The 25,058-nt window shown below is 38.7% G+C and overlaps 1 pseudogene; it reads left to right on the top strand.

Moving 5' to 3' along the window:
• Positions 1-18,496, top strand: LOC145592135 (serine carboxypeptidase-like 17; annotated as a pseudogene).
• The last annotated feature ends 6,562 nt before the right edge of the window (positions 18,497-25,058 follow it).

Below are 25,058 nucleotides of genomic sequence, written 5' to 3' on the forward strand. Positions count from 1 at the left end.
ATGAGAATTTCAAACATTGGCTTCTTCGTTATCTTGCAACTGTTGGGTCTTACTCTATGGCTGTTGAATTCTCATGCTACTGTTGTTCACTCTCAGAAGGTTGAATATTTGCCCGGGTTCGATGCCCTCTTCCTTTCTCGCTCGAAACCGGGTAAGTCATCTTTAGCTAAACATTAATTAGTGCATTCAATAATATATTTATTGTACGTGTAGTACTCCATATCTAAATACTATTTTTATCCCGTATTTGCCATCCATTTAACACATGTTAAAGTAGTATACATGATCAAAATTGTAGGACAAATAGTGAACTAAATTAGTTTATATGGATAAGGTCCTCAAAAACAAATTAGAAGCCATGTGTTAGTTATAAACTTAGGATTTTTTAGATTTTAACACCACAAAAAGTCATAAAATGGATTTTTACACTACCAAAAAAAAAAAAAATTCTTTTATTTTAACACCACAAAATTTCAAAAAAATGCGTTTTACCACCACTTAACTTGTTTATGGATGAAATCCGTTAATAGGGTCCACATTGCTTACGTCTCAACATATTATTTAAAGAAAATAATAAAAAATAAAAAAAGACACAAAAACCCTAAACTAACCAGCCACCCCATTCCTACCGCCGGCTGGGCGGCGCTAGCCACGGCCCCACCCAAACACCCCCGTTCTCAGCCAAATTTGCCGAATTGTACGCCCCTTCCCTTTTCCCTTCACTAAAATCGGCAACCTTGCCCCAATGGCCACCAAAAACGGGTGGTCGTTTTTCGAACCACCCAAAACCGCCACCAAAACGGGTTTTAAGGGTCGAAAATGACCGATTTATGGTCGAGATCGATCACTTAGGCCCTAAACTGGTCGTTTTTGACCGTTAGTGGCCGTTGATGGTGGTCGATTTTGGGTGGTTTGAAAAACAACCGCCTATTTTAAGCGGCCGTTGGGAGGTTTTGTTAGTTTGGGGAAGGGAAAGGGAGGGGATGGAGTTTGTGGCGGCTAGGGCTGGGAACGAGAGTGTTTGTGTGGGGTAGCAATCGGCGCCGCCTTGCCAGCGGTGGGAATGGGGTTGGCTAAGCTAGGTTAGTTTAGGGTTTTGGTTTTTTTTTTTTTTAATTTTTCTTTTTTAAAACTATTAATATAATGACACGTGGTACAATGGACCCCACTTAACGGATTTTTGGACGACAACCGTTAAGTGGTGGTAAAATCATATTTTATAAAAAATTTTGGTGTTAATTTTATTTTATTTTTTTGTAGTGTTAAAAACCACTTTTCCATTTTTTTTTTTGTGGCGTTAAAATTCAAAATTTCCTATAAATTTAGGCCAATTAAATTCATATACCTCCAATAAAATGTTGTAGTGAACTTTTTCTAGATGTACAAAGTACTTTTACTAGATTGAAGCCCTTAAAAATTTTGGGCCACGTGTGTTTGGGCTAGACATGCTAACAACTTGGCTTGACTTTTAAGATAACTTGAGCCCAATTTTTTTGTTATGATATTTGATAGGTACTTTGGAGTGGATGAAGGAGAAGAGGCTCAACTGTTTTACTATTTCTTTGAGTCCGAAAACAATCCAAAACAAGATCCGGTGATTCTCTGGCTAACCGGAGGCCCTCTTTGCTCTGCAATGTCTGCCATCCTCTATGAAATAGGTACTCCATAACCTTAATGGCTTACTCATCATATTGCCGATTAGGATGCAACTTCATTTTGAGATCCGTTAATGAGCTTCTCTCTTGTATGTTTTTACTTTATAATAATCGAGATAACTAATTTTTTTTGAATTTATAGTCTCTTTTTGAACCATACATTAACTATAGTAAATGCGGCAAAGTAAACCCTTTTATTCTTGACAATGAATGAAAAATATACGATTTATCATTTATATCTAATTTTGCCTACCTATATACAACTTGAATGTTTAGGACCTATACAACTTGAAGAGGTGGATAATGTTGAGACTATACTTAAATTGTTCTTGAGGCAATATGCATGGACTAAGGTAAACTTTCATCACTTATTTTTATCCAACTACAAATAAAATTTTCTCTTGGCTTTTATATGTTATTTATATTTGCACTTGCACAACAAAAATAAAAATAAAAAATAAAAAAAGAGGGGATTATCATTTTTTTCCTTGTTTACATTGTGACAATTGAAATCCCAAGACTGCAAGCATACTCTTTGTAGATTTTCTTGCGGGTGCTGGCTTCTCTTATGCTGAAACATCTCGTGCCATTTACTCTGGGGATTTCAAGGCATCTCATAACATCAATCAATTTTTAAGAAAGGTGAAATTTGTACAATTTTCCTTTGGTGAATCGTTTACTCCCTTCATCTCTAAATGTTTTTCTATTGAACTTATTTTTTCATGTGAAATTGTAAAATATTATTATGAAGATAAGATAATTTTTTAGAGATTATCGGAATAGTTTATGTTAAGTTGCATTACGTATGATCTATTATTTAGACTAGTGTAGATTTCTTTTTAATGAACATAATTATGTTAAGCAATCTATTTGTGTTATAATCAAATACAATGGCTGCTCAATCATCCACAATTCCTTTCAAATCCTCTATACCTTGGAGGTGACTCATACACAGGATTTACTCTTCCCCTATACTTTATAGACATGATTTATGGTAAGTTACTCCAATATAAATAAAAGTCATGGTATGTATTTTTTGTTGCTGACATAACTTTCTCCGTGCTAATTCGTGTGTAGATAATGAAAGAGGGGCACTACCATTCCTAAATCTCAAGGTTAATACTTATTATTCCTTTATGTTTTCCAATTATATTATTTGTAGTAGATTAGCCCCGTGTGATGTACGGTTTTAACAAATAAAATTGTAGTGCTGAACTCGCATATACAAATAATCTTCTCGATCGAGGCGTTAGATAACTAATTAATATATTACTTAAAATAGTACTCTGTATTAAGTTTGTAATGCATGACAAAATCTCACATCAATCGGGTAATTAATTTTAATTTTACTTTAATATTTTCACATTTTTGCAATAGATAAAATTATAAGCCTATGTTGATAAGTGATATATTACTAATAATACAATCAACGCTTTTAATATAATTGACCTGCAGTGGCCAACTTAAAATTAAATGAAACAACACCCAAATTATCAAATACAGAGAAATATTACAAAGTTCAATTTATCAATCTTTGAATGAAAAAAAAAGTATCATCAACAACAATAGTATGTCAAAATATATTAAGGTTGATGATTTAAAAAAAAAAATTGTATTAAGAAAATATTCTGATTTGAAAAAAAAATCAAAATTCTTGTATTAAGAAGCAATCCAAGCAATATTTCAAAAAAAAAAAATGCAATATGATTAATCATTATTTAAAAGCAAACCAATCATTAATAGGAATTCAAAGTAGCAAAACAACTATCCGTTAATGTCCCTACCTTTTAGGAAAATAGTAGTCAATTTATTTTTATTAATTTAAATTACTGATTTACGTAAAATGCATAGTAACTTGAGATAAATACAAAAACAACAATACTAATTCAAATCCCATTATTTTAGGAAATAATAGTTTACTGTTATAACTTTAAATGGTTTGTTGAGGTACAATGTATCTAAACTATCACATGATAATTTTTTTTTTCTAAAATAAGCCATACATTTGACGGGAAATTTTTTCATAATAAGTCGAATGTGTACAGGTTTGGAGGGAAAGATGACGTCAGCAGTTGCTACTTTAGTATATTTATAGATAGATAGATTCTCCAATCTTTTGGTAATTTTAAATTTTGAAGTGGCACCTATAACCACACAATCACAGCCATAACTATTGTTTAGGGTATAAAATACCCCTTACACGTGGTCCAATCCCGTAGTGACATATGGCCCAATCAAAGGGCAACACGTGTCCCTATGGGAAGATGACACGTGTCAAAGCTCAAAAGATCACCTGAAATGAGAGAAAAAGGGCTTTTCTTACATTAGAGCCCAATCCCGAAATTACTGTAAAAAGCCGCAAAATTGCGCCCCCATCTGACATGTGTTGTCACCTGATTGCGCAGCCAATCAGAACACGGAAATTTAGGTCACAAACCCTAAAAGAGCACAAATTCCCACCCCTATAAATACCCTAATCATTTATGATGGTAGGGGGTGGATTGTGACATAACATTTAATAGAGCACTAAATAGCTCCAGCTTCTCTCTACTTTCTCTCTCTAGCCTTTCCGATTTCCGTTACTAACTTGACCATCGGAGGCGAATATTCCGTCACTGGAATATTCGTTGTTTTGCAGGTGTCCAAGTCTTGCTGCCAGCAGTACGTTACCATTGTCCCGAGGGATTCCAAAAAAAACCCCGAAACATTTGGCGCCATCTGTGGGGACACTCGTCCGTAATGGCATTAGACGGTCAGACACCTAATGCCGGCCCTGGCCTTGGTTAGAATGACCATGTAGAGGATATAGCCACAGTAATCAATTCTAGTGATCCTCTGATCGCCACATTCCATGAGGCTGAGGATCTACTAGTTACTGCTGCCTCCCTAAAGGTCGCTCTAAACAAGCTTCGAAAGGAGTTGGAAGAAAAGAGGTCGTCCACCTCCAGACAGCCGTCCAGAAGGGTGGAGGATGGCACTTAGAGAAGAAATCAAAGCAAGGCAACTAACGCTGAAGATGCTGGGAATACCCCTTTTCGCCGGCCGCATGGCAGGTCTCCCAAGGTGCTACGAACGAATCTGTCAAGGCTCTTTGAGAGAACGCAGTCGGCTGGGGGGCAGACCAGACAACCTCAAAGGGAGGATCCTGAGCCGTCTCGACGCTGGAGGGACGCAAGGGAGTACATCCGACATAAGCGACGGGAACGGGCAGCCTAGTCGGACACGACCTCTACTCCCACAATGCCGGATGAACTCTCTAATCACTCTCTTTCCCAACATACCAGCACGGCCAGGACCAACAGGAGACAAGCTATTCGTACTCTAACTCCCATTCCAGTTCAACCAATTCAACCAGTCCAATATTAGATTCCTCAGAATTTTAATGTTTTTCTGCCGCATAACCCAAACGTCCTCGAACAGTTTGGGCAATTTACCCAACCGTTCGACCAGGCGCCATATCTAGGCGGGCCAGCCGGCTAACCTCAGCCCATTGATTGGAAAATGCATTTGCTGAATCTTGGATACAAACCCGCCTCCGTTTTCTCAAGAGATCCTTAGCTCTCCCCAGCTTGTGAAGGTGAAGTGTGTACTTGTGGGTGCCTATGATGGTTCGAGTAACCCAGAGGAACACGTCACTTCTTACAGAAACCTAATGTACTTGCAATGTGTTGATGACGCCACTTGGTGTAGGTGCTTCCTGGCCACCCTCAAGGGCATGGCGCAGGACTGGTTCAATAGCCTGCCGGCTGGGTGCATCAATTGCTTCACTACTCTAAGTATGCTGTTTGTTGGAAACTTTTTATACAATATTCCTATAAGAAAGACTAGTCTTAACTTGGCTACAATTGTCCAAGGAAAGAATGAGGGGTTGCGTTCGTACGTCTAGAGGTTTAGCTAAGAAAAAGCCCAGATCCAGAATCTTCCGGATGAAATAGCTTACTCGGAATTTCTCTGGGGATTAAGGCATAATGGTTTAAGTTCGATTTGGTCAGAAAAAATATTTGGACATATGTAGGCATTTTGTGGGAAGTCGAGGCCTACATAGAAGCAACTGATTTTTGTTCGCTCACCAAAGCAGAACAGCCGGCCAAGGGAGCTGAGAAGAAGCCATCTTCTCAGCAAGACTTGGCTGGGAAGAAAAAGGAAGGAAACAAGCGAAAAGAAGTTTGAGTGGCGGATGATCAGCAGCCAAAGTCAAAGAAGGTTAAGGCGTATGAGCCACAGTATGAGTTCAACAAAGACTGTTACTCAATCTTGATGGAGATTAAGGATAAGTTTGAGTTCGAGAAGCCTCAGCCGATGAGAGGCTTGGCCCAGTATCGCAACAAGAACAAGTATTGTCACTACCACAAGGACGTGGGACATGACACGAACGATTGCATTAATTTAAAGCAATTGTTGGATAAGCTGGTCGAGAAGGGCATGCTGAACTCATATGTTTTGAAGTCAAAGTTCACCTACACTCGGACAGACAACAACTCTGAGAAGAAAAAGCAAAAGCAAACCGAAAAAGATGATAGAAACAGTACATATTCTGGTTTGGTCGCCGTGATATCAGGCAGCTTTGCTGTAGGAGGCCCTACCATGAAGGGCATCAAGCAGGATGCTTGGAAGTTTAACGAAGTGATGCATGCCGAAGGGGTCAAAGTTGAACCCTTCCCAGAGGTGACGGTCAGTGAGGCTGACCGAGGGGAGGTCAAGGTCTTGCATAACGATCCCATGGTGTACTGTTCATCATGAAGATAAGAAATCTAAAAGTCGGCTAGATTCTAATAGATACGGGCAGCTCGTCCGATATCATCAGCTTGGCCGCGATGAAAAATTTGAAGTTCCCGGAAGACGCTCTCAAAGACATCGCTCACCCTTTGGTGGGGTTTGGAGGAAACATAATTCATTCAGTCGGACAAATAGACTTGCCCGTCTGATTTGGGCAGAAAGCGGAAGGAAGGGACATGGTCGTCCGCTTCTTGGTGGTAAAAGTGTTAACTGGCTACAATGTCATACTCGGCCGTCCCACCCTGAATGCTGCAAAAGCAGTGATCGTCCCCCATCTGATGTTATTAAAGTTCGAGAGGTCGGATGAAAAGATCGGTTCGATTCAAGGAAGTTAGAAAATGGCAAAAGAATGTAATCAGTTGGCGGTAAAGCTAACAGCCCGCGGGCAGGGAAAGTCGTCCGAGCCAAGAGGGGAAGAACCCTCACTCCAAGCATACCAGGTCGGCCAAAAGCGCAAGCAAGCCATGGTCGACCAGGCATAGCAGTTAATGACCGTCGGTCGACCAGAAGATTTAAGACCCTAGCCGGCCGGCGATCATCAGGATGTAGTGTTGGACCCCGATCATATTGATCGGACAGTTAAGGTCGGCACTATAGCTGCGGGTTTTCTTGGAGATGACTTAATCAAGTTATTGAGAGAATTCAAGGATGTGTTTGTGTTTGAAGTAAGTGAAATGCCAGGTATCAGCCCAGACCTGGCTGTGCACAAGCTTGCTGTAAATCCAGTTGTTAAGCCCGTCCGACAGAAAAAACGGAATCACGGGGAGGAAAGGAATCAGGTGGACGTAGCCAAAGTAAGGAAGCTGTTGGACGCTAGTTTCATTCGACAGTGCTACTATCCAGACTAGGTAGCCAATGTTGTGTTGGTGAAAAAGTCGAATAGAACCTGGAGGATGTGTGTGGACTATACAGATCTCAACAAGACTAGGTAGCCAAGGATGTGTGTGGACTATACATTTCAAAGACTTGTGAATACGGTCTTTAGAGATCAAATCGGCCGAAATATGGAAGCATACATTGACGACATGATAGTCAAGTCGAAGGAGCCGGCCGAACATCTGAAAGATCTGCGAGAGACATTTACCGAACTCAGGCGGCATAAGATGATGCTAAACCCAAAGAAGTGTGTCTTTGGCATTGAGTCCGACAAATGTCTCGGATTCTTGATTGATCAACGAGGAATTGAGGCCAACCCTAAGAAAATTCAAGCCGTCTTGGACATGAATTCGCCGAGGACAATGAAGGAAGTGCAAAAATTAACGGGCTGTTTAGCCGCCCTCGGTCGATTCTTGTCAAGATCAGGGGATAAGTGCCGATACGTTTTTCAGACTATCAAGAAGAAAGCAATGTTTGAGTGGACAGAGGAAGCCGAGGAAGCCTTCGTTCAGCTGAAAAGCCATTTGCATACATTGCCTCGGCTCGTCAGTCCACTCAAGAATGAGAAGTCGTACATGTACCTTGCCATTTCAGAACACTCTTTAAGTGCCATCCTACTTGCTGAAAGGGATGGCCATTAGATACCAGTATATTTCATCAGCCATGTATTACATAATGCCGAGCTTAGGTGTCCCCCTATTGAAAAATTTGGCCTTGCACTATATATGGTGTCAAAGAAGCTACGACCATATTTTCTGGCGCATCCAATTGTGGTTTATACAGACCAGCAACTCAAGAAGCCGTTTGCAACTTTGGAAGCCAGCGGTCGCATGCCTAAATGGGCCTTAGAGCTAAGAGGTTTCGACATCACGTTCGAACCCAGAAGGGCAATCAAGGGGCAAGCCTTTGCTGACTTTGTAGCTGAGATGACTCGGCCGGATTTGCAGCCGTTTGGGGACCAAATCTGGAAAGTGTATGTGGATGGTAGTGCAACAGCAACCGGATGTGGTGCTGGGATTATTTGTCAGTCTCCCGAGGGAGATAAGTTCGAATATGCAATGAGATTTCAGTTTCAAGTCTCTAATAATGAGGCCGAGTATGAATCCCTGCTTGCCGGCCTTAGAATGTGTAAGGCGGCCGGGGCAACAAAAGTTAATGCAAGCTCGGACTCTCAGCTGATAGTCAACCAAGTGAATGGTGACTATGAAGCCAAGGAGCCAGCCATGATAAAATACTTGCAGATGGTCAAAGAGGAGGCCGAGAGCCTAGAGCATTTTACCCTGCAGTAAGTCCCCTGTTTAGAAAATCATCAAGCAGACGCGCTCTCGAAATTAGCATCCTCGGCATCATGCGATACTCCCAGATCAGTGTTTTGGGAAGTAAAAGAAAAGAGGAGTATCGATGCCGAGCCTGTACAAATCATTGAAAGAAGCTCCTCCTGGATAGACGGAGTTATCTCATACTTAAGGGATGGGATACTCCTGGCCGAACCAAAAGAGAGATGGCTGATGAAGAAGAGAGCGGCCTGGGTCGAAATGAAGAGAGGGGAATTGTTCAAGAAAGCTTTTGTGAAACCATACTTAAAGTGCATCACTCCGGAAAGAGGGCATGATGTTTTGGACGACCTCCACCAAGGGAATTGTGGATCCCATATAGGCGGACCTGCCTTAACAGAAAAAGCTACCCACTTGGGGTATTACTGGCCGAGCATGAATGCGGACGCCATGAAAATGGTGAAAAAATGTGAAAAGTGCTAGAGCTTTGCAACCCTGATTCATCGTCCGGCCAACAGCTTATCGGCCATAAGTAGTCCCCTCCCTTTCGCAAAATGGTGCATGGACATCTTAGGGCCGTACACTCCAGCATCCGGTCAAAGGCGGTATGTGCTTGTAGCTGTTGACTACTTTACAAAATGGGTTGAGGCCGAGGCCGTCCGAAGGATTAAGAGGACGGACGTATCAGCCTTCATTTGGAAGAATATTATCACTCATTATTGGGTACCTCAGTCCATGGTATTTGACAACGGACCTCAGTTTGAAACTCGCCAACTCAAGGAATGGCTAAGTGACCAGGGCATCACTCACTGCTTTGTCTCCGTCGACCGTCCCCAAGCCAACGGCCAAGTTGAGGCCTACAACAAGCTGATCTCCAACAGCATCAAGCGGAAGCTTGAGAAAGCAGGCGGCCTGTGGGCGGATGAGTTGGTTAATGTCTTATGTTCCATACGTACCATAGCAAAGAGTTCAACTGGAGAAACCCCATTCTTCTTGGTTTATGGTGCTGAGGCAGTGCTCCCAATTGAGATGTACGAGCCCACTCTTCGAGTGATGTTATATGATGAAAATGCCAATCGGGAGGCAATGAAGACCACCTTGGATTTTCTCCCAGAGGCAAGGGGCAACGCGGCACTTAGACATGAAATCAACCGTCTAAGAATTACGAGAGCTTGCAATCGCTGAGTGTCTAAGCGGCCGTTGAAGATGGGTGATTTGGTCCTAAGGAAAATGGAAGTGGTCGGCCGAGCAAATGAGGATGGAAAGCTAACCCCAAACTGGGAAGGGCCGTACCGAATTAGAGAGGAAGTCCGAGACAGCACTTACCATCTCGAAGCCTTAGATGGCCGTCCAATTCCTCGAACCTAGAACACGGACAATCTGAAGAAATACTATGTTTGAGTTTTCTTTTACTTAGCCAAAAGCTGTATATACAGCTAGGTCTTGATGACCGAGCAATGTAATTAAGGCCGTATGGCCCCAACAATGTAATTTTGACAACATTAATGAAAAAGTCAAGCATTGTTACCTTATTCTGATTATTTATACTTTTCCACTTCTTAGCAGAAATGCCGAGTGAAAATGAAATCGATGCTGCTTGCAACATAGCAGCTCGGCCTTGAAAGGCTAAACAAAAATGCTGAATAAAAATAATCTTTAGGGTGCTGGCAATATAAAAGCTCGGCCGGAAAAGGTATAACCTAGCGGCCACATAATTATCTAAGCAAGGGCATCCCAATGAAAAATAACCGTCTGACTTCAACCAAGATGGACAGTCAAGTACAAAGGTTGCTTAAATTTCTCTAAGGCATCTTATGCCCAAAAAGGGAGTAAGGGCATACCAAGGCATCCTAGCCCAACCAAAACTTAGAAATTTTCAGGTTGAGACATTACTTGAACTTTTCTGGGCACGTCCGAGCGATAGCTTCAACGGACGGCTCCTACAAAGCCAATAGAACGGCCGAATACTTGATATTGATTTGTCGCTCACCTAGTCAAGGGCAATCATGGTATATGATTTGATTAACTTGTTAAGTATTCATACCCTTTAAGGCATAAATCTACCAAATTAATCAAACCATTTAAAATTTGGACTAGGAGATCGCCGAATAAAGCGGCACTGAAACAAACTAAAAATTGTTTAAAAAAGTAGAAAAGTAAACTAAGTGCCGGAAAGCTGAAAATCGGTAGCGGCCGATGGGGGACCTGAGCTCTACTTAGCCAAGTTGTCATCTTTGGCAGGCTCCTCCGCGGCGAGGGTGGACGTATCCTCAGCTGGCTTCACCTCTTGTTCCTTCTCTTCCTCTCCCTCACCCTCGTCTGCCTCTTCCTCTTCATCGTCCTCATCCTCATCGGATCTGGCAGGAGTCACGATCAGTTTGGGAGAGGGTTGTCCGGCCTTCTTGGCCTCATCCCTAAGGCAAACGAAGTTAAGGTGCTTGGCGAAGCGCTCCTGGTAGTAGACGACCTCCCCCTCCTCCACCATCAGCTCGAACGCCTTGGAAAAATGGCTCTTCAGCCTCTCCTCGGCATTATGCTCAATCCGTACGATTTCGGTGGGGCTGGGTGGCCGAGGTGCCTTTGGCTGCTCAGTCAAGTCTGAGACAGACTTCTTTAAAGTTTTCTTCTCGGCCCTGAGGGCGTCCGCCTCCTTGAGGGCCGCCTGGAGGTTTAGCTGGGCAGGGTCAGGTCTCCCTTTAGCTTTTCGGAGGCTTCAAAGCCCTTCTTCCATTGTTGGGCGTCCAGGATTGTCGCATCCCTCTCCTACCGAAACGTTTCCCTCATCAAGGTCTCTTTTTCAAGAGCCTTGCCAAGCTTTACCAGGTCCTCAGCTTGCCGCGCCGCTTTGTCGGACATCGCGTTAATCTAGGTCTCTAGGTGAACCCTCTGAATGGCGGCCGTCCCAGTGACCGCATCCTTTGCCCGCTGGCCTCGTCCCAGGCTTGCTTCAGCCGCTCATTCTCTTTCTCCTTCCATTCCAAGAAGGCAGTGAGCCTGAGAAAAAGCTGCACCCGGACAAAGAGTCGTTAGTAAAAACAAATTAAGAAATATTTTCTAAGTACGAAAGTAAAAGTGGCAAACAGTCACGAACGGTTACCTCGGCGCTACAGTTCAGCATGGGGCCGAGGAAGCCCTCGTTGATCCCCCTTAGCTTGTCCCGTTGCTCTTGGGGGACGACCCTAGCCATGGCTTCTCTCATGGATTTTCTGTCTGCACCAGTCAGCGACTGGCCGGGCAGCTTCATGTTCATCTCCTCCGCAATATCTACGCGTAGCCGCAAAAAATGTTAAAACAAGCCAACAAGAAGCTTGCAAGAAAACACAAGTATGAAACTCTAACTAACCATTTGAAAAGCTGGGAGGAGAAGGAAGGTTGAAGGTGAAGGGAGGAGGAGGTAAAGGTTCTTCCCCCTCTTCACCTGTACGGCCGGTTGGTTCCTCAGTCATATGACCGGCAGCCGCTTGCCAATCTTACTTTTTGACCCTCTTAACAGGGTCGCCATCGTCCGCCTCTACGAACATATCATGAACCCACGTTGTTTTCGGATCCACGGACTTGGAGTTCCCACTCGGTGTCAGCTGGGGTTGCTCTCCTTTGGATTGCTTAGCAGCAATCCGCGGCGTAGTCTTGGCCGCAGGATCGGAAGGGGTCTTAGAAGTGACCGACTTCCTAGTCTTGGAAGCCTGGTCCTTGGAAGAAGTGGCCCGTGCCTTTCGCTTCGCCCTTGGGGTAGGAGTGGCCAACTAGCAAAGGCAAGAAAGAAAACAATAAGTTAGCATAGAAAGACACTAAAACAAATCAGTTTCTGTGTAAAAAAAAGGGGGGAAGGAGCCTCTTCCAAGCATACGAACGCAAACGCAGAGAAAAGTCCGTGTAAAGAAGGGAAGGAGCCTCTTCCCAGCATGCCAACACGGACGAAAGGGAGAGTTCGAGTGAAAAGGGAAAGGAGTCTCCTCCCAACATACCAGCTCGGCAAAAGATATAAAAACAAAAGAAGAAGAAGAAAAGAACAGGAAAAGAGAAAGAAATGGTCCGTACCTCCTTAGTCTGCTCGTACGCCCGTTGCCGAGCCTTGTACCGAGTAAGGTCGATCTCGGACATATCGATTTCCCCTTTCTGCTCCTGGTCCAGCATGGCGTACGCTTCCTCTGCAAAAAGAAATTTGGAAAACAGTTAGAAAAATTTGCACAAAGAAAGTAAAAATTTGCAAAAAGAAAGTATACGGACGTCAGAAAGTGTTAAAGCCCCACCTCGGGGAAGGTTCTTGTACAAGCCGCATGCGGACATAAAAATTGGGTCCCGGAGCCAGCCGGCCATGGGGATCCAGTTCTGGGGCACGACCACTAATTTACCGTCCCTCCTAGCCCGCTTGACCTTGAAGTAGTCAAGTTGGTGTGCTTGGCTAGGGTGGACGGGTGGCTTGTATGGTTTGTGGTCCCCTCGGCCAAGCTGGATTGGCTTGGCGTTAAACCGATTCATTCGTAGATTGAACTCCGCGTCCTTTGTCTTGATGTGGTAGAATCGGTTCTTCCAGTCTCGCCATTTCAACACACGGTCCATCACCACCATATAGTCTTTGGTGGTACTAAGAAGGAACCAACCGTCCGTGTGCTTCACCAGGCGATTCATAGCGTGCATCTCGCAAAAGACCGCAAAGTCCGGCTTGAAGCCCTTCCGGATGCACGTCACCAAGTACCTAAAAAAGTTTACCCAACTGTTCGACATCAGCTGGAAGAGAGCAATATCGTACTCATCCAGGACGGTATGAATGAAGGGATGAAGGGGGAAGAGAAGTCCAACATCCAGGGCGTCTCGATAGACACTGAATTATCTGCGACGCGGTCGCTCGTCTTCCTAGGTGACCACCGAAAGAGACCTTTTCGGGGCCACAAATTCGAACCCTTCTCCCAACTGGTGGAATGCCTTGTACTCATCCAATTCCTCATTCAGGTAGCCCAAGGCCGTGCTACCCACCGTACAGGCGTACAGGTCCTTGAATGTGTCAATATTGGCAACGGCCTCCTCGGCTTCGGCCTCATTACCACCTTCGGTTGCATTCTCTGACTCCTCTTCTCCAGGGTGAGGAGCAGCTCCAAACTCAGAGGACAAGACTCTGTCCAAATCAGCAGCCTCGGTTGAGCTCTTGCTTTTAGAGCCATGGCCGCTCCCAAAGATGGTCGCCCCTTCAGGTGCCATAGGACCCTTGCCTTTGTCTCTCACAGCGATCGCCTGATTTCCCGAAGAAGGGGCACTGCGAGGTGGCAGGTCAGATGGTTCACTAATAATAACTCTTATCCTAGGCTTGTCCGACCTGCTATGTTGGAGATGGGGTGGTTTAGGAATTGGGACGGACAATCTAGCTTTATCCGCCCCAGAAGAGGAAGGAGGTTTCTTCTGAGATAGAAACTCGGCCGGATCCATGACCGTGTTGGCATATTGGGGGTCCCTTAGTTCCGGGGTTTGCCCGGACGCACCCCTAGAAGAAGAGACCCCCTGAGTCCTTTAGCGCTCCTCAAAGGAGGCGGTTACCTCGACCACCGAGTACCAGTGCCTCCGGTAGAGGCCGTGTTAGTGGTGGATTCAGTCTGTGAGTTCACGTTGTTTGGGTCATAAGGGACCCTTGGATGTACCAGACTGCCGTCTGGATTACTTGCAGCGTTCGTATCGTACGTTTGCCTTGTATGGGCCATTTTCGACTGCAGGGACAGAGAAGAATAGGTGGATGAGAGTTGGTACTCACTAAAAGTGGACCCACTCCATGAAGGAGACAACTCGTCTCCGTCCACTCTAGACTCCTCAGTCCCAGGCGAACGGCCAGCCTCATGAGGAGAAAAGGACGAAGCCGAGTGTAGAGCCAGTTTTTTTTTTAAAAAAAAACAGAAGAAAAAGTAAAGTAATAAGAGCAGTCGGCCTACCTCTGTCCGTGTAGAAAGTTCTGGAAGGTGGTTAGAAACTTCAAACTTTGGTCGTAAAACTCAAACGAACGGTGGAGCTCTTAAAGATTCAGGGGAAAATCACTTTCTCCCTCTAGAAGCTCTGACTTCTCTCTAAAAATACTTAAAGTTCCAAAGTGCCAAAATGAGGTCAAACCCCCTCTATTTATAGGCAAAATTTATGGGGGTAAGATGGTAAATCCATATTTCCCGCTGAGGAATTCGAACGGTTATTTTTTGAAAAATTTAACCTAGAATTCAAAAGGGTTAAAAAGAACCCCCTGTTAACTTAGACGGAAAAAGAGACGAATGTATAATGACACGTCCAAATAGATGGCCACGTCAGCAGAATAGGAACTGCCACCCTTAAAAGCCGGCGTTCGAGCTTTCCTCTAAGAAGATGATGTGTCGGGTTCCGTCCGCTCAATTCCCAGACTCAGTCGTCTGTTTTAGGGAATTGTAGGCGGACGGGATATGCCATCTTGCCTAAGACAGGCGTCTATTAAGTAGGCAAACATTCCGTCCGCCTGTTCCACCATATGTCTTAGGCCTTCTTACGCGGATGCAGTAGGAAGTATAAAAGATCAGAGGAGGCGGCCCGTAGCGTACGAGTCACCCCCTCTAAGGGGCAAATGTTTAGGGTAAAAAATACCCCTTACACGTGGTCCAATCCCGTAGTGACACGTGGCCCAATCAAATGGCAACACGTATCCCTATGGGAAGATGACACGTGTCAAAGCTTAAAAGAGCACTTGAAATGAGAGAAAAAGGGCTTTTCTTACACCAGAGCCCAAATCCCGAAATTACTGTAGAAAGCCGCAAAACGGCGCCCCCATTTGAAACGTGTCATAACCTGATTGCGCAGCCAATCAGGACACAGAAATTTAAGGCACAAATCCTAAAGGAGCACAAATTCCCACCCTTATATATACACCAATAATTTATGATGGGAGGGGTGGATTGTGACATAACATTTAATAGAGCACTAAATAGCTCCAGCTTCTCTCTACTTTCTCTCTCTAGCCTTTTCGATTTCCGGTTACTAACTTGACCGTCGGACGCGAATATTCCGTCACTGGAATATTTGTTGTTTTGCAGGTGTCCAAGTCTTGCTGCCAGCAGTACGTGACCAGTGTCCCGAGGGATTCCAAAAAAAATCCCGAAACAACTATATGTTAGCTTTGTTATACTACGAAATTACTTATCTCAATGAAGCGTATAATACAATGATAATTGCGCAACGTGGTGAACCATTGTCCTATTCTGTACCCTGATGCAATAATTACAACTCGCAAATTCTTAGTACTAAGACTAACATGTACACACGTGTTACAATGAATTGAACACTTGTTTTTTGAGAATTTAACCACTGACCACATAATAAATGTACTTAAAGTTTCAAAATAAAAGATTTTAACATCTTATAAGTTAATAAAAAATGATATGTACAAGGTAAGTAGTAAGTAGTTAGATTCCCAATATGGAAATATCAAAAAAGTATTATAGATATCTTTTCTTACCCTAATTTCTTATAAAATTATACCTTTTCTACTTTATTTAGTTTTTTTTTATTTTGACCATTCAAGTTTGCCAATGTATGATTACATTTAAGTCATATTATATTACAATTATAAAAGCAAAAGGAAAACAAAATACATGGAATAAAGTTATTCAAAAAAAATAAAATAAAATAAAAAATAAAAAAGGAATGGAGGATTTTTTTTTCTTTTGTTTTTGTTTTTGTTTTTGTTTTTGTTTTGTGTGTGTAGATCAAAGAAGTAAGTGCATGTTTTTTTTTAAGAAAATAAATAAATTAATAACATATTTGAATATTTTTATATCCAGGGCTATGTATTAGGAAATACTGCCACTGATAGATTTATTGATAGCAATTATCAAGTCCCTTTTGCACATGGCATGGGGCTCATTTCTGATGAGCAGTATGAGGTAATACTTCATTACATAGCTCCCTATAATATTAACTACCTATATCTTTTTTTCTTTTTTACTTGATTTTAACTACCTTATATTCAAATTAATTTGTATTTGTAATGTCTTCTTCTTCTTATTATTATTTTTTTCTCATCTAGTCATTGCAAAGAACTTTTAGAGGACAATATCAATTGGTAAATGCAAGAAGCCAAGAGTATAGGAGCAATATTAAGAATTTTGAATGGGTGAGCAACAATATATAAGCTTCTATTTATTCACTGATTACTCGTATTATGTTTGATGCATTATTTGTTTAAATGATGTATCTATAATTTTAAATGCAAGGGCCTACTTGGAATTCAAATTACAATGACTATAGAGAATTATTGTGATATTGATTCTCTAAAAATTCATGGAATCTCCGGTAGCAAGAGAAGGATGATGATTGATAGAGTCAATAGCCTACTTCATCTAAAACAACTTGGTGCTTATGATTGTCGAGTAAGTTTTTAACATTTTTTTTAGAGTTACTATCATGCATGCACATGTGAATAAGTAGTTGTTCAAGTGTATACTTTCTCCTTTTTCTTTTACTACTTGTAATATTGTGACTTTTACGCTTGTTGATACATTATATATACTACTCCGTGCTGGTAGTATTTTAACCCTTTATATCTCTAATAATCATCGGGAGTATAACACAACAATTAATTTAAGAACGCTTAGTTGTAGCTAATCTTGGGAAGGTAACATATTGGGAATTTTCTTTAGTTTGTCTCCTAGCAAGAGAGAATAAGGGCCTGTTCACATTTACTGAACTGAACTGAACTGAAATTAACTAAACTGATTAGAGCTAAATTGAACTGAACTGAATAGAGCTTAAATGAATATTTTATGAGAAGAAAATTAGGAGTTGAACTGAATTGAAATTAAGTTGAAGTGAACAGGCCCTGATAGGGCTTGATAAAAAGCTACATGCTAAATTTTATTACTGTAGTAACCAAGCCTAACAATGATAATGTGATCCATTTACACAAGATTTGAAATACTATTCATACCAACAACTGAATTGAACAAAGTACACCTTCAAGTACACCTTTCTTTTTAAGGAGCTAATATTATAGTAACAAGATATTCCATATTTAAGCATGTTTAGGGCTTGTTTACTTTAGCTTAATTTCATTTCCGTTCAGTTCAGTTTAACTCCAATCAGTTCAGTTCGGTTCAGTTTAGTTCAGCTCTTTAATTTCCTTCTCTCATAAAATATTAATTTCAGTTCTGCTTAGCTCCAATCAATTTAGTTCAGTTCAGCTCCAATCAGTTCAATTCAGTTCAGTAAATGTGAACAGACCCTTAATTGGTGATCTTCTAAAGATGGATGATAGTATGATAGTTATCTAGGTTTATGCGAGAGGACAAATTGCGTTAAAACAATCAAATATCCATCCCAATAAAGATTCCGAGTATTAAACTTATTTTAATATTGATTTTGCAAATTATATATAGCTAACACTGTTTTACCACCTTTTCTTTTAGAAAGAAGGATATTTAGTTGCTAAACAGTGGATGAATCAGAAAAGTATTCAAAAGGCTCTTCATGTTCGTGAGGTATATGTGATGAGCATATAATTCAGCAATCTTCATGTTACACCCAAAAAAAAAAAAAAAAAAAAAAACAAACAAACAAACAAAAAATCCTATCAATTTTACTATATTATAGGAAACTATTGGAAATTGGATAAGATGTAATTATAAATTCAACTATTCTTATGAGGTTCCAAGTAGTGTTCCATACCACGAGGAAATAAGTGCCAAAGGCTTTCGATCACTCATATAGAGGTTTACATACTTCTCATGTTTAAATTTGTGATCTCCTAACATTATGCTTAAATACTTTAATCATGTAACCATTTTGTTAATTTTATTGCTTAGTGGAGACCATGACATGATTGTCCCATTCCTGGGAACGCAAGCATGGATAAGATCCTTGAATTACTCAATTATTGATGATTGGAGAAAATGGCTGGTTGATGGCCAAATAGCCGGGTAAGTTGCAAGTTTTCATCATTTTCTCTTTCTCTCTCATTTTTTATTTGGAGTGCAAAAATTACGTATCAAAATTTTATTGGCTTACCATGTGATTCAAATAAGGATCAAGCATATGCAGTACCAGTAAAACTAGTATATATCCATTAGGTACACTCGGGGAATTTTTTAAACAATATAATGTATACTTTTACTTTTCAGAATAATTAACACATTTAATTTGAATAAATTATCATATGATTAACTCTCTTCATTTTTTTTAAATGCATCGCTTTCTTATTGTGGGTGTTTTTTTTAAGGGTAATGTTATGCATATAAGCATTTAATATACTTCCCTTTTTAGTATTAAGTTGGGAATTTATCGACAATTTACGATTAAATCGATGTAATAAATGTTTATTTATTGTCAATTCTTTCCATTTTTAGCTTCTTATGGGCTGGATATATCCTTCTTTTTTATTTTTTAAATGCATCACTTTTAGTAACTTTATACTATATTTTATTATTTCTCTCTTTTACCTTAAACCTACTTTAATTATTTTATCATTTATCTTTCTTCCGTAGTCCCAACTTAAATAATACTGTAAAAATATTTACTTTCTCTCGCATACTTTTCTTTCATGGTCCCAATATTACTTTTACTTTAATAAATTATTCATCCACTCACAATATTGTATTACTCTCCTAAACCTCCGCGCATCACCAAATAATGCATTTTTTTTTTATATATAAAAAAAAAATGGAGGGAGTATTATTTTCATGAAAATAAGAAAGCCAAAAGGTATGTATTCTTTCCATCACTAATGATTGATAAAAAATAAAGAGTTTAACTACTCCGTAATATTTTTTTAGTTCTTGTCAAAAAATAAACACTAAATTTTTTGTTTTTTTAACCATCTTAACATTAATAATTAAATCAAATAAAGAGTTTCAAACAAATTCTTTGTCAAATTCATTTACAAAGGATCTTACTATAAAGGAATGTGCACATTTGATTAGAAGTTTTATGTATAAATAATTCCTAATAATCGTGAAAGATTCCATAATTTAGTAAATATGGATAAAATAATTCCACATATTATAAAGATGTAAGCTTTGAAATATATAAGTTGTTTACTCAATTACTCCATGCCATTTCTTAATATCTACAAATTCTTCATTCATAGCATCAAACTATTGGGTGCGGCAAGCGGCAACCAATTGTTTGTGCGTCAAACCTAAAAACAACCTTCATCCTTATAATCCGAATTCGAATATGTCAGAAGATCTTCCTTACTCTTTCTTTCTCCTCCCAAATCCTATCACTTACTTCTCAAAATTCATCGCCCCTAAACTACTAAGCTTCCGATTGCTGAAATTTGGAAGGATGTAGCAGTTTTACTTCTTCATTGTCAATATCCCATATTTTTTCAAAAACTCTAACTTTCTTCCTTCAAATTTAGCCTCAAATACGTTTGTTTGCTCTTTGAATTTCAGAATGACAGTGGTTTCCGGCTAGTAGCTTCGGAAATTTCAACTGCACCGGTGTTAGTCACGGTGGTTGAAGTACATGTTTCAGTTGCGGTGGTTTTTGCTCTTGGTGGTTGAAGTACAAATTTCAGATTTCAAAGGAAATTGGGCTCTAATTTGGTCGATAATGCATGGACATTTGGGGGAAATTTGGTGGCTAATCATTGTTGTCTTGTCGTTGTTCTTATTTGTGAATTGTTGTTGTTATTGTTGGTTGTGAAGTGTGAGATGCAAGGAAAAATTAATGAGATTGTTGTAATATCATGTCTTGTGTTTTTTTTTTTTGAAAAAAATGTATTTTTTATTATTTTTATTTAAAATAATAATATTATTAATATTATTTTTAATGTTATTAGATATCCTCAAGCAAACTGTTCATATCATCCATCGAATAATACGTAACCTCCAATAAACTATACATGACTTCCATCAAATATTACATATCCTTAGACAAACTATACATGTCCTCTATCATATAATACATATTCTCTAACAAATTGTACACATCCTCCGTCAAATATCATATATCCTCGAACAAACTGTTCATATCCTCCATCGAATAATTTATAACCTCCCACAAACTATTATGACTTCCGTCAAATATTACATATCCTTAGACAAATTGTACATATCCTCTATTAAATAACACATATCCTTCAACAAACTATACATATCCTCTATCATATAATACGTATTCTCTAACAAATTGTACATATCCTCTGTCAAATATTATATCCTCTAAGAGGATGTTCATATCCTCAATCGAATAATACATAACCTCCAACAAATTATACATGACTTCCATCAAATATTAAATATCCTCAAACGAATTATACATATCCTCTATCAAATAATACATATCCATCAACAAACTACATACCCTCTATCATATAATATGTATCCTCTAATAAATTGTACATATCCTCCATCAAATAATATATATCCTTTAACAAATTGTACATGTTCTCCATCAAATAATTCATATCCTCCAACATACAATACATATCCTTTATAAAATAATATATATCCTCCAACGAACTCTACATATCCTCTATCAAATAATTCACGTTCTCCAACAAATTGTACATTTCCTCTATCCAAATAATAATATATATTCTCCAATGAATTATATATATATATCCTCTAATAGTTGATATGCATTATATTTTGTGTTAGAGGATATAATTATTTAGTTAGAGCCTTAGTGGATATAATTCTTTGGTTATTTAATAATGTTGGGTGACTATTTGATAGGTGAGTATTTTTTTTTTATTTTTTTATTTTTTATTATGTAGTATCTGTTAGCTGATATGTTTTTTTTTTTTTTTTTTTTTTTTTTTTTTTTTTTTTGTATTAGATAACAATAATTCTTTGGTGAGAGGAATTATTTCTTTTGTTAGTTGATATGGTTTTTGTATTAGAGGATATAACTCTTTGGTGGGAGGATATAATTTTTTTTATCAGAGGATATAATTTTATTGTTAGAGAATATAATTCTTTGGTATGAAAAAGGGTAGGTAGCATTTCCTTTGCTTTCCCCTCTGCCTTCCCTTTCTTTTTGAATTAGCCACTTTATAAGTAACTCACTCTTCCTTTCCCACTTGTTAAATTGTATTCTGCTAGTCCTCTACTTTCTTCTCCAGTTTCCATTTACTCTTCTAAATCTAATCCCTTCTTTTATTCTTCAATCATATGCCCACTGTAAATTTTTACTTTATTTCCTCATATACTACTACTACTACTACTACTATTAATTACTAATAATAACAATCAATATTTTAAAAACCCCAAAAAATGGAAGAGAAACAAAACAAACAGATTATACCAAACATATGTACCCACTAAAATTGTTGATGGGGTTAATAATTTGGTGTTGTAAATTACTACTATAAATGTTTGATTGATAGAAATTGATCGATGGAAGCGAGCATGGCGCCACCAGAGTACTGGGTACATATAATAAGGTGGGCCGCCGATGACAATGATAAACCAGCAATTGCCGGGACATTACCAACCACCGAGTTGTCATGTGGGGCCGATAATAGGAGTATTAGCAGTGATAGTGGTGTTGGATATTTTAGCTGGGTTAGTCGGGAGATTGTGTAACACCCCCAAATCTCCCTCTACGGAAATACTAGTATAATACATATAATTATACCTTAGAGATAGACTTAGACGTATTACCGCCGCGTGATTACGCAAGGCTACTCAACTTACTAACAAAACAATATTTTGCAGCGAAAACTTCAAAACTCTTCTTTATTAATAATAACTATAAATAGAAACCAATGTTATGAGTACTCAAAAATAGATACAAAGACCACGATTCCTAACTTAGTGAAACCAAATCCCGGGACTCCAATGCATCAATTTATTCACTCCACCTGAAATAACACTGCTTACCATTACGGTAAACAAGGCGAACCAAAACAAATAAGAAGTACGGGTTAGCAAATATGCTAAGTATGGTAAGTGCAAGATAATTAAATTCAATTTATTTGCAAACATGCTTTTGAAATCAATTCCAATAATTATTCCAATAATTCCAAACTCATGATTCAAAACCAATTCTCAATATTCAAATCCCAATAATCAATAAAACCAATTCCAATTATTTTAAAATCAATTAAACCAATTAAACCAATTCCTCTCCCAAGTGTGCACACCCCCCAAGCTAATCTCCTTATGTTATAAGGCTATTCTTGAGGAAAGACCCGGTCATACAAAGTCCAAGGCCTTATCAAAATACCAAATCTGCATAGTGGGATTACTAACATGCTTATAAAGCATAAATAATAAATTTAATTCAATGATTAAATAAATCCTCTTTAACTCCAATAACTCCAACCTTTAATAATAATAATAATTCAAACTCCCCCTTTTTTTTTTTTTTTTTTTTTTTTTTTTTTTTTTAATAAATCCAACAAGCTTTCAAAACCAATCCTTTTTAAACATGAATAATAAATTAATTAATTAAAACATGTTATAAAAATCAATACTCCAATTTAATTATTAAAACCAATCTTTTAAACATACTTTTATTTCATAAACCATAATTCAAGTCAATTTAATTCAATCACCATAAAATCATTCAAACATGCTCATTCAAATCGATCACTTTCAAGGTATCAAGCCACCTAACGTACCTTGATCCTTGCTTAGCCAAAAACACTTCAAAAGAACTCTGAAGTAGCTTGATCAAAAACACCCTACAAATAAATATAACCTTAATTAATATAAGGTTAACAAATAATCACAACAATGAAATTAAAAACCCCCAACTATATGTACATGAACCTTTTAAATTAATTTTCATAAACATCATTAAAAATCTAATTTATATAATTAAAACTACTCATAATAATTTTTATAAATCCCCCGTAATAATAATAATAATAATTTAATAAGAGAAAAGAAAGAGAAAAGATAAGAAACCAAGGAAAAGAGAAGAATTGGATTTTCGTTGGAAAGAATAGGCAGAACTTGCAGAGGCTATAACTCCTTCGATATAACTCTGAATTGGGTGATTCTTGAGCCTAACCTCAAGGATTTTTCGAGAGGAACAATATTTTGTGAAACAGTAATACCCCAAAAACTGACCAGAAGTGCCCGAAAATTGGCTTCAAAGATAAACGGGATGATTTGTGTAAAAAGAGGAGAAGAAAAGAAGAGAATTGGTGTGAAGAATGTGAGAGGTATGGTGGGGTATTTATAGGCTAGCTCATGGAAGAATTATGGTAAGAGAATTTGGGAAGAATTATGGTAAGTAGGGTTTAAGGGATTACTTGGAGAAGTGAGTGAAGATTTAAGGAAAGTTTTGATATTGAAGAGATTGTGTATAATTGAATATGGAAGGTATGATTGTCATGAAAAATATTAAGGAAATTGGAATTACTTGGGGAATAATTAAGAAAAATAGATGGCAAGAAAATATAATGATTGGATACTAAAAAAATGGAGAATTAGATTTAAGGAAAATAGGAGATTTTAAGGAGATAATTAAAAATACAATTTACCGAAAATATTTTTCCCAAAATCTGCATGGGATGGCCGAAATTTTTGAGCTTTCCTAAGCTCATATTTTCGGCCCTCCTATTTAGTACTTTAGGAAATTATTTTGATAGTTTTAAGGAATTAAAATAATTGTGTAAATAATATTTATTGTAATAAATAATTAAATAATAAAATACCAAATATTCACCAAATAATTTAACTAATAAAATCAGATTTTCTCTTAGGAAAATCCGAAATTTATCAGCCAAATAAATGGGATTTTCGGACTTATAATAAAATATAGCTTTTGCCTTAATTAAAATATCCAAAATATATAAATAATCCGGTTTTTAAATTAGGATAAATGGATAATAAATCTTATCCAAAATAATAATTTATTTTTAAAATACCTTTGGCGCCAAAATTCAAATATCGTTTTGGCTCCAAGATTTAAATAGTAAGTTAAATTACTAAAATACCCTTTTTAGAAAATAATAATTAATTAATTAATTAGGAAAATACGTATAAAAATACAGGGTATTACAGTCTACCCCCCTTAAAATAAGTTTCGACCCGAAACTTAGTCAAAAGAAACGAAAATCATTTTGAAATTATTGGTTCATGTACATCCTAACTTGACTCAAGACTCCAACTAAACTCAAATAAGACTCGAAATCACTCAAAAAAAAATGACTCGAAAAGTAGACGCGCGAAACTCTATCGCCCTCTACCCCCCTTAAAAGGAGTTACGCCCCCGTAACTCGACCACTAACCTTAGGTAAACAACTCTGGGTATCGTTTCCTCATATCAGCCTCAGCTTCCCATGTAGCCTCCTCAGTTTTCTGATTTGACCACGACACTTTCACAATGCTCACATCCTTGTTCCTTGTGCTCCTTACCTTAGAGTCAAGAATCTTTACTGGTCTTTCCTCATAAGTCAAATTTTCATCCATCTCGATGGTTTTTGGTTGCAACACATGTGTCACGTCCGGAATATACTTTCGAATTTGGCTCACATGGAACACATTGTGAACCCTTTCTAGCTCGTTAGGCAGATCCAACT

The sequence above is a fragment of the Chenopodium album genome, chromosome 18, assembly GCF_948465745.1.
Source record: "Chenopodium album chromosome 18, dcCheAlbu1.1, whole genome shotgun sequence".
Lineage (NCBI taxonomy): Eukaryota > Viridiplantae > Streptophyta > Magnoliopsida > Caryophyllales > Amaranthaceae > Chenopodium > Chenopodium album.